Here is a 10,945-nt window from a genome sequence, read left to right as displayed (position 1 = left end):
AGTTTGGGGGTCCTTGGCTTTGAAAACGTTGAAGACCCCTGCTCTACAGGTATGACTCAGAAAGAACATCAAACACCTGTCTGTCTCTGTTGCCATGGTGATTTAAGATAGATCTTCCATCACCATGACGACATTCTGACAGATTGATGGGTCAAACTGGATCCCCTCCCTCTCTAAACTTCTCCATCTTCCTCCTCCTAATAATGTTCCTTGCTCCTCTTCCCCCTTTCCCTCCTGCTTTTTCCTCTGACCCATCACAGAAGGTCAAACTCATCAAATTGTTTGGGTTTATCAGCTGATTTTTACTCCTCTCTGATGTCACTTCCTGTCTCTCTCTCTGCCCCTTCATTTGACTAAAAGCCCATCCCGGTTTTTCCTCAAATGAAAACTGGACCCATTCCCAGAGTTCCTTGGCACCAGACAGGATTCCATCCAGGCAGCGCTGATTCAGATGTGACTCAGCATTCAGTCTGATTAATACCAGAACAATTCAATCTGAGTCTTGTCTGCCTTCAGCCCAAACACATCAGCTTTCAGAACCCTGTTTAATTACCTCATTAGAACAGAAAAGAACCGTCTGCTGGCCTGAATTCAGCCAAAAAGCTCCTGCCTTCAGAACCTTATTAAATTCCCTCATGAGAACAGAACCATCTAGCATACTGGAACGTGGAAAACAAGCCAGGTAATGGGAATCTCTTAGAACTGAGTGAACCAGAACCAAGGAGAATAAAACCTATTCTCTTTTCTTTTGTCTGATGGACCCTGGAACCAGTCCACTCTGATGACACAGTGCTTGGTGGATTTCCCGATGGTGGATGCTAAATTCATTTTAGCAAAAGTTCTGCTGAACCTTGGAGTCATTATTAATGTAAACCCACTGCACTGTTCCAAAATTTGACCTATTGAGACAGTTAAATTAGATAACCTTTAAATTATATAAAGACACATTGTATGTACATTATGCATTACCCAGTTATATTGACTGGTTCTATTATACTAGATTGTTTAACTGAAACATTAGTATGTTACATTCCATCAACCAATAATGTTAATTAAACTTCACTAAACTGGTGAAATTACCCCTTTTGTGTGTGTCTCCTGTTTTACTGATATGGCTCTGGGAATAAATGTCCCAGAGCTAGGTGATAGCCCAACAGCTTTGCTTTCACAAGCAGACCATTATGACTGTTGAAATAAGGTTCCGCTTGATACCTGTAATTGTAACTTTATTAAAAATTATTTGGGGAGTAAAGTTGTATATACAACGGAGACAGGAAGGGAGATGAGGAAGAAAGCGAGTATAAGAACTAAGGGGGGAGAGAGCGATAGAGACAGGCAAGAGTGCATGAAAAGAGAGAAATGACACAAAGCAGCAAAAATAGACAACACAGAAGATACATAGTAACTCTGAGAATTCTGCTTCCACACCTGTTTGAGATGAGAGGAACGCAAAAAAGACGGCAGACAACCAAAGTAAGTAAAGGTGTGGGCGGCTCCAGACTCCTTCTAGAGGGCCCTGGATAGAAAAATAGGCAAAGTGACCCCCAAATATCCAGAGGCTCCCCAGATCACTGGGACACAAGGTGGGCAGACATAGGGATGGCCGCAACCACCAGAGAAGTGCAGACAAGAGCACCAGGAGCCCGACCCTGGTGGGGCAAACCCCAAAAGGGGACTGGTCCCTGGGGGCCATAGTGCTGAGGTCCCACCTGCCTTATACAGGCCTATCAGCTCCAGCAGTGGTCAATCACGTCCCGACCAAACCCTCCAACATCCCTGATGCCCACCCATTGCCAGGAACAGGCATCCCTCATCCCAGCAGACAGAGAAGACATCAAAGCCATAGGACGGGAACCATAGGCTGGAGAGCCAGAAACCCAAGCCCAGCCATGGAAAACTCCAATGTCCAAGCCCCAACCCCAGGTGGATCGGAGAGAACAGAGGTGTGAAGGACACCATGCCAGCCCCCCTCCTGCTCGGATGTAGTGTAGTTGCCTGTTGGACTACCGTGTATTTAAAATGCTTTCCAACAACAGGTGGGCATGAACATCAAAGCCGGAAAGCCTGATCCACTGTCAGTGAATGTGAATGTGCCCATCCTGATGCCCTACGTTGTATGTATGTGGGCCACCACCTGCTAGGGAGGACTCAATCTGGATCGTAATGTGACAGAGCAGGTGAGGGGAACTACCCCACCTTTGATAACTGATTTCTTAGCTGTTTTCACTTTTTGTTCTCATACAGACTCCAGGGACTGGATAGTTATAGAGATTCATGGGACATTCACACTGATGTATTTCCTTACACATTTTGTCTCTTTATGTACCTCAGGATCCACATCACAATGATGGTGAAAGCCATCTTCCAACCCCCACTTTGGGAAGCCCTGAGTTAGAGTCATTTAACTAACATACATCTTAGACTTAGACTTCTGTATTTGTCATTTTGTATGCACAGAGTGCATACAGAAAGAAATTGCGTTACATACAGCTTATGAACATTGCATTGATATTTCAAATGGCACGAGTTATACAAAAAGTGTAGCAGTGGTCAAAGTGTAAACAGTGCAGAGGATAAAGACAGTGTGCAAATTGCAATGGTTCAGTGCAGATAGGCATAGAAACGAGATGAACTTAAAGGGCTAAAAGTTAAACGTTCAGCAGCATTGATGCCCGATAATGTGCAATAGGTGCAGAGTTCGGTTTGTGGATCAAAGGTTCAACAGTCTGATGGCAGTGGGGAAGAAGCTGTTGCAGAACCTGGCGGATCTGCAGCGGATGCTGCGGAACCTCTTCCCAGAGGGCAGCAGGGACAACAGTCCATGGTGGGGGTGTGAGGGGTCTTTGATGATATTACGGGCTCAGGACACACAGCGCTGTGATGAAATGTCCTTAATGGAGGGAAGAGGAGCCCCAATGATTCCTTCTGCTGTCCTCACCACCCTCCTCACGTTCTTCCAGTCGGAGGCTCTACAGCCTCCACACCACAGAGAGAGACAGCTGGTCAGAACGCTCTCTATGGTGCTTCTGTAGAAGGTTGTGAGGATGGACAGGGGCAGGCGGGCCCTCCTCATCCTCCGCAGGAAGTACAAGCGCTTCTGTGCCCTCTTCACTAGAGAGCAGTTTGCAGCGGGTTTGGCGGTATATTTTTATGAAAATCTCCGCAAGTTGGTCGGAGCTGTATGCCAGCCGCTGCCGCCAGGGGCGGCGCCATCTTTCATCTCTACTAACATACATCTTCTTCCGTTTATTCGAGGTCGGGTCGCAGGGTTAGCAGCTACAGTAGGGATGCCCAGACGTCCCTCTCCACAGTCACTTGGGCCAGCTCCTCCGGGGGAATCCCAAGGCGCTCCCAGGCCAGCCAAGAAACATAGTCCCTCCAGCGTGTCCTGGGTCTCCCCCTGGGCCTCCTCCCGGGGAGACGTGCTTTGAAAACCTCGCCAGGGAGACGTCCAGTAGGCATCCTAACCAGATGCCCGAAACACCTCAACTGGCTCCTCTCGATGTGGAGGAGCAGCAGCTCCACTCTGAGTCGTCCCCGGATGACTGAGCTCCTCCCCCTATCTCTAAGGGAGAGCGCAGACACACCACGGAGAAAACTCTTCTCCGCCGCTTGTATCCGGGGTCTCATTCTTTTGGTCATGACCCAAAGCTCATGACTATAGATGAGGGTAGGAACATAGATCGACCGGTAAATCAAGAGTTTTGCTTTTTGGCTCAGCTCTCTCTTCACCACAACAGACCGGTACAGTGCATGCTTCACAGCAGACGCCGCACCAATCCGCGTATTGATTCCTTGCTCCATCTTGCCCTCATTGGTGAACAAGACCCCACTAGAGTCAGTACATCCTCCCCAACCCTGAGAAGGCACTATACTCTTTTCTGGCTCAAGACCATGGACTCAGATTTGGAGGCACTGATCCTCATCCCGACCACTTCACACTCGGCTGCGAACCGCTACAGTGATAGCTGAAGATCACGCCCTGATGAAGCCAATAAAATCACATCATTTGCGATTAACAGAGACGCAATCCTAAGGCCACCAAACAGATCCCCTCAACACCTTTGCTGCGCCTAGAAATTCTGTCCATAAAAGTCATGAACAGAAACGGTTACAAAGGGCAACCTTGGCGAAGTCCAACCCTCACTGGAAATTAGTCCGACTTACTGCCAGCAATCTGGACCAGGCTCTGACACTGGTCACACAGAGACCTAACAGCATACTACATACATACTCTCTTTAAATTCACATGCCACTGTAAATGAATGTTTACAATAAAAAATAAGCGTTTAAATGCACTGGGAACACTCAAATAACAAATCCTAGATCTTAGTGAATTAAATATTCTCATTGAATACATTGTTCTGTACAAATCTGTGACAGTTGTGACAACAAAAATCATCAATCTTTTTTTTTTTTTTTTTTACACTGTCCTCTCTGGCAATTTGGAAATAAGGATAATTGTCTTGATGCCAAAAACAGCCCAACAGATTTTACTTTCATAAGTGGACCAGTACAGCTGTCAACATAGTGTTCTGTTTGATTTATGCATATAAATAGCTTTATTATAATTCATGCAGTGAGTGTTACAGATTATATAGACACTGCAATGGTAAAGTAGAACAGGAAAGGAAAAATAGGAAAAAGGGGAAAAGATGAAAGAAAGAGGGGACAAAAGGGAGACTATTGTAAAGGAATCATCAATCAATCATCAATCAAAATGAAATTTATTACCCAATGCAGGCCTGGATTTATAGTCACAGACAAAATTAAAGTGGAAAAACACACTAAAGGCTGGTCCAGCGTTGATGTATTGTTCTTAAAATGGGTCATAAAATGAAGCTGAACATTGTGTGTGTTCCTACAATGTCTGGGCATGCTCCTGAGGAGGTGGTGGATGGTCTTCTGAGGGATCTCCCACAGCTGGACTAAAGCATCCCCCATGGTGTTGGGCTGTGAGCATAATCCCAATCAATGGATGTCACCCCTCATACAATCCTCATGGAGACCTTTCTAACCATCACATGAACGTTTGTGGCCTGCTGGAGGTCATTTTGCAGGACGCTGGCAGTGTTCCTCCTTGCGCAAAGGCGAAGGCAGCAGTCCTGCAACTGGGTTACTGCCCTCCTAGAGCCTCCTCCACATCTACTTGTGTATTGGCCTGTCTCCTGGTAGCACCTCAAGCCTCTGGATACCACTCTGGCAGAGACAGCAAACCCTCTATCCACAGCTCTCATTGATGCGCAACCCCGGATGAGCTGCACTACCTGAGCCACTTTTGTGGGTTGTAGAATCCATCTCATGCTAACACAAGTGTGAAAGCATCACCAACATTCAAAGTTATCAAAACATCAGCCAGAAAGCATAAGTACTGAGAATTGTTCTGTGGTCCCCACCTGCAGAACCACTCCTTTATTGAGAGTATCTTGCTAATTGTCAATCATTTCTACTTGTTATCTATCCAATTTGCACAATTGATAATCAATCAGTGTTCCTTCCGAAGTGGACAATTTCACCGAAGGTTTATTTGCTTTATTTATTTATAAAGCTTTATTTCTTTGCACCTGCTCAGTTTCCCTGTTTTCTCCGGGATCTGTTGTCCCTTTGACTGGTTGGCTGTGTACTGCTGTGTCCTCTGCTGATTAGTGTGAGCAGCTTCACCTGTAGCAGCTCGTTTACCTCATCTCTGCTCCCCCGCTGCTGCCTATGGATTCCTGCAGTCGACTGGGGGCCACATTCTTAAACCATTAGAGTGAGTAGACGTCCTGTAGATTTAGACCCTGTCTTTTTCTGGATATCCCTGCTCTGCCTTGCCCTTGTCAGATTCTCATTTGGCTTTAGTATTCTGGACATGGACCTATCGATCTGTGCTTTGGACCTCGCTCTTTTTGCCCAGACCTCTGGTTATTTCTCTCCCCCTCTTTTATGTATCACCCTTGCATTGATATCAGACTCCTCTTTTGCTTCAGTCCTGTTCCCTTTCTTCAAGTAATGTGTCCCTCCTCTTGTGATATTTTCGTCACTGTCAGGACCCAGATATAGCCCCAGTACTACTTGTCGGCTCCATCCAATGCACCTTCCTCGACTCAAAAAAAACTTTTTCCACAGTCTGCAACATGTTCATTACCCTTTCGGTGGTTTCTGCGTAGTTTCCTGGCTGTTTCCTGTCTTCCACCAAAACCTGTTGAAGGGCTTCGTGTGCAACTTAACTTCTGAGTTATGTGTTCTTGGCATTACATTCTCAGAAATGCCACTGAATAATTTCTAGATGGGGGAAATATGTAGACAAAGAAGGATTATACAAATGAATACTAACTACTATATACAAAATACAAAAATCTACTTATCACGATCAAAAGATTTTTTTGCCTAACTTATACCGGCATAGAATGTTACTAAGCCACGTTAATAAGCTCTGCCATGTTATCTGGATGAAAAAGAAACAAGCTTTGAACCCCTTTGAAACACACAGAGAAACATAAAAACATATAAAACTGAGCAGGTCTAAGGTGACCTGGCTTCAGTCTGACAGACAAACCTGAGCAGATTGTCTCACACATGCATTTTTACAGTTATACTTATGGGGACTTTACATTGACTTCCATTCCTTTTCCTTTCTTAAGCCTAATCCAGATCCTAACCTCTGGAACAAAACAACAACTTGAGCAGGGAACCAAGATGGATCTGTAACCAAAAATGGATCAAAACCTCAACTCACCCAACAGGCCATCCCTAAACTGGAAAAATAGGGAAATACCCTGCTATCCTTGAAAACCCTAAAAAGTCAGGGCGAATAAAAGGTTAAAACAAAATAGTCTATTTAGCCAAACTTTTGTCTCTTTCTTGATGTATTATTTTATCAGCTTGTTGGAAACTTAATGACACAACTCCCCCTGCTGGCACTGCAGCCACCAACATCCCTCACAGCACCAAGTGATGCTCTCAACAACAAGACTTTGGATTCAAACGAGGGTAGTGGCCTCCTCTATTCAACCTTCCATTTAAATCAGTACCTTTATTTTAGATCCTGACCCTAAAAGCAGAATTTGACTAATATAACCTTGTCCAAACCTATTTTCCTAAAACGATCAACTCAGGAGATTCATCTACTTTTTCTACCCGGGGTTCTAATTTTAGGGTTTAATCCCCAGTATATAATTCCCCAAACAACCTTTTTCTAAGCGTACCCAACTAGAAATGACAGCTGCTCTCATCCTAAATCCAAACTCAAGGTTCATACAACATTTTCCAGATTGCTTTTCACCAAAGGTTACAGCTACAGACACATCAGCTCAGTTAATAGTGGACTAAATTTTTACCCAGCAACACAAATGTACCAAATTTAAGCCACAGAGCTGCCTCAGTAGTAGCCAACCCGAATTGGCTTCCCCTTATCACACTATTCACCTTCCCTGTCTTTTTTAGTCAAATCCTTACTCCTATTCACCTGCTAAGCTAAGCACATAACAAGCACAGCCCAATGCTGACTATGCACAAGCCTTATCACACACACCCCCTGGACCAGGCTTAGCCTGGACCACTGCGCCTCATTCAGCACTTCTCAAACAAAAAGGATATCTCCAATGGCCATTTACTCTCCATAAAGATGGATCCCAGTTTGGATTTGGTCTTTAGTTGGGTGTGTTCGCGTTTGACCTTCACAATGAGCTTCGTAAAGCTATCAAACAGCAAGGGGAGTTAAAGGCCCAAGTGACTCCACTAATTCCTAAACTTTAGCTAGCTCCTTTATTTTATTTCTTTGATTACTGGACAGACTGATCCAGATGTGTCTGACCTCAGTAACCATGACACCATTGGCCAGACACACCTCTGTTAATCGGGATGTTCAGTAATAAAAGACAGGAAACAATGGAGCTGGTTGAATTTCAATTAATAGTGGTGTAAAGTCAAATTTTGCTGACTGCCCATCAGCTCATTGTCACTATGCCCCACCGTGCGGAGGGAGTGTAAATGCTCCCACTGACTACAATGGCTGTGTATTTTGGAACTGAATAGAGTGGAATGCAAAAGGATGCAATGTAATTTTGGAGTAACTACTTTAGTCGATTTGTAGCACTAATCAATACTCCTGTGAGGAAATCCACACTTCAACCAGATGAAAAAGGCACCAAGAGTTAAAACAGCAAACGTTCCAAGGATGGTGAGAAGACTCAATACAAGAAAAGCGGTGGCCCATTGACAACAGACACCCATGCTGTCATCCTATTCTGTTTCAAGACTGCAGCCATCATACCAGCACCGAGAAAACTCACAATCTCATCACTTAGCGGTTCAATGAAGTGCTTCAAGAGGCTGATGAAGGTGAATTGGGCATACTGTTTAGCCCACGGAGGACTACCTCCCCAAACCCTGACAACCAGTACATACCTAACCCTGACCCAGACCTAAACCCATTTCACTCCTTGTCCTAAAGCTAACCTCTTATTTAGTCTCTCTTCTGCTCTCTGATTGAATGGTTCTACCACATATTGAAGCACACACAAACACACCACTAGACAACATTCAATCTTGCTGTATGTAGAGAGGACCATGTGTTCACCCCCATTGATTTTCAAAACTTCTAACCCTAAAAATAACCCTAAAACTAACCATTACCAGTCCGTACCTCAACATCTTCAGGATTAACAGATTAATGTCTAAGCAGGATTTCGAAAAACAAATTCATACATTCATCTTTAATGGATTTGATCACTGCAGCGATGTCTTGCAATGTTTGCCTGAGAAGTGGATCAGATAGTTGCAGCTGATCCAGAATGCTGCTGCCTGAGTCCTTACTAAAACAAAGAAAGTGGAGCACATCACCCAAGTGCTGAAATCGTTACAGTACCTGAGAGTATAATCAGAGAATAGACTTTAAATACTTCTGCTAGTCTATGAATAACTGAATGGCCTAGCTACAAATTACAGCCAAAAGACCTCTCAGGTCTTTTGGCTCCTTTAAATTAGAAATAGTATTTGTTTAGAATGGCCTTTTACTGTGCTATCTAAACATTACTAAGGTTTCCAGTCAAACCTTTGTTAAATTTTCTTAATCATTTTTACCTTTGTTTTATTTTTATCAATAACTGTATTTTTTCGTATATATATTCCACCTACTTTAACGTTTCCTTTATTCTTTTAGATATTAGTGTTAGCTCTATGCCACTGTAATGTGCTTTCCTTTCCTCCCCCCATATACAGTATTTTGAAATGTCACTAAAATGTGTTATATAAATAAACTTGCCCTGCCTAACCCTAATCTTAGTCCTAAACCTAACTGTTTGCAAAAGGAAAAGACCAGATTTTTTTCACTTTGATTGTGAAATCAGAAAAAAATGGTCCTCACTTTGATGCCAAATCAGGAACACACAAACCCACACACACGTGCACGCTGTAGACACTGCTGAGGTCGATAATGACATCTTTTCTCTCTAAGAAACGCCCCCTCCCTCTCTGAAAATATTAATCTTTCCATTAGGAAACCTTCATCACTAGCGGGCAGAGAAGCGTCCAGCAGAGCTTCAAAGCTCATTGATCCTCAAACGAAAAATAAATAAATAAAGAAGGGACAGTTTCTCATTTCACTCTCGTTCTACTTCCTCCTGTGAAGCTTCTCTGGTTCTGAAGTTACAGCAGATAATCAGCTTACAGCTAGTGGCTGTCCTGCAGGGGGCGCAAGCTTTTGCTTGACAGGAACCTGCTGATATCTGATTTTCTCAGAAAAAACACAACTAGCAGCTTCTGACCTTCAACATGTCCACACCAAAGTGCAACCCCTTTCTGAAATGGACACACAATGCCACCTCCATGTCGAAGAACAACCAACATCAGCAGGAGGAAGTTCTGGTTCCTTTCAAAGCAGAGTAAGTTCTAAAACAATATCCCAAGATTTAAACATCTCCCACAGCTCTTTTCAATCCATCATCTGAGCAATGGAGAGAGGAGGGACCAACTACTGACCCACCAAGAGAAGAGATCTCCACTGCTTTAATCTTGAAGACATTAATAAAAGGAAATAGAAGAAGTCTTTAGTCTTGTTAAGAAGCTATGTTGGGAAGACAGTAAAGGTGAAAGAACATGCTTTGGTCAGAGGGAACCAAAACTGTGCTAGATGCCAGCACTAAGTGTAGATGATTTCTATGACAGTTCACCAGCCTCAACACAGTACCACAATGGTGGCTGCATCATGCTGTGGAATGTTTTATCAATAGGAACTGGAAGAAACCTGTGTTTAAAGTCCCAGATGAGCTGATCCGGTGTCTGGCTACATGTCTCAGATCCACCTGAAGCAACCAGCTGTCCACTGTCACCACATGCTTGCAGATAAAGTGGGATTACTGCTTCAATGATGGACTTCTTGCATAGAAGATGTTTCACCATCCTGATTCTTTAGATGATGCTAAATCTTGCTGTGTGAGTGGACTTCATTAGACCTATTTAATCAAGCTTTAGTTCTGGTTCTGTTTTGGATTTGTGTTTCTTGCAAAGTCTTTGTAGATATTAACTGTGAAAGTGACTCCATACATAAACTGAACTGAGGTGATGAGGCACGGCTGGTGGCTCTGAGGCAGAGGAGAGATCTAGCTGAGTGGAGTCGGTTCTTTAAGACCAACAGAACTCTGAAAAAGCTTCAATTAAGCGGGAATCCAGCAAGTCTGGGTTTTCTCTGGCTGCTGGGAAAGTCTGGGGACTAGAAACGAGGCCTTTGTTGTCAGGTTTTTAATCAGCTGGGTTCTGCTCTGGATGGCAGATGGAAATGAGCCTGATGCTTCATCTGGTCCCAGTCGCCTCCTCTTGTGTGGATCTGGTTTCCCTCCGGTCCGTGTTCTCTAACAAAACGCAGCATTAACTGTTTCTTTCTGTTACATCAGAGCTGCTTGCTTGGTTCCTCAGAGAAACACAGATTAGTTGGTTTCAATTCTGCAGCAGTTTTTTTTATCCATCA

At 43.9% G+C, this 10,945-nt stretch overlaps 1 protein-coding gene across 1 annotated transcript in view; it reads right to left on the bottom strand.

Moving 5' to 3' along the window:
* grin3b (glutamate receptor, ionotropic, N-methyl-D-aspartate 3B) overlaps positions 1-10,945 on the bottom strand; it is a 59,707-nt gene that overhangs the window by 33,351 nt on the left and 15,411 nt on the right. The gene's annotated exons all lie outside the window — the stretch shown is intronic.

Source organism: Cyprinodon variegatus, unplaced genomic scaffold (assembly GCF_000732505.1).
Source record: "Cyprinodon variegatus isolate N-32 unplaced genomic scaffold, C_variegatus-1.0 Scaffold359, whole genome shotgun sequence".
In the NCBI taxonomy this organism is placed as follows: Eukaryota; Metazoa; Chordata; class Actinopteri; order Cyprinodontiformes; family Cyprinodontidae; genus Cyprinodon; species Cyprinodon variegatus.
This window is presented reverse-complemented; position numbering and strand designations above follow the sequence as displayed.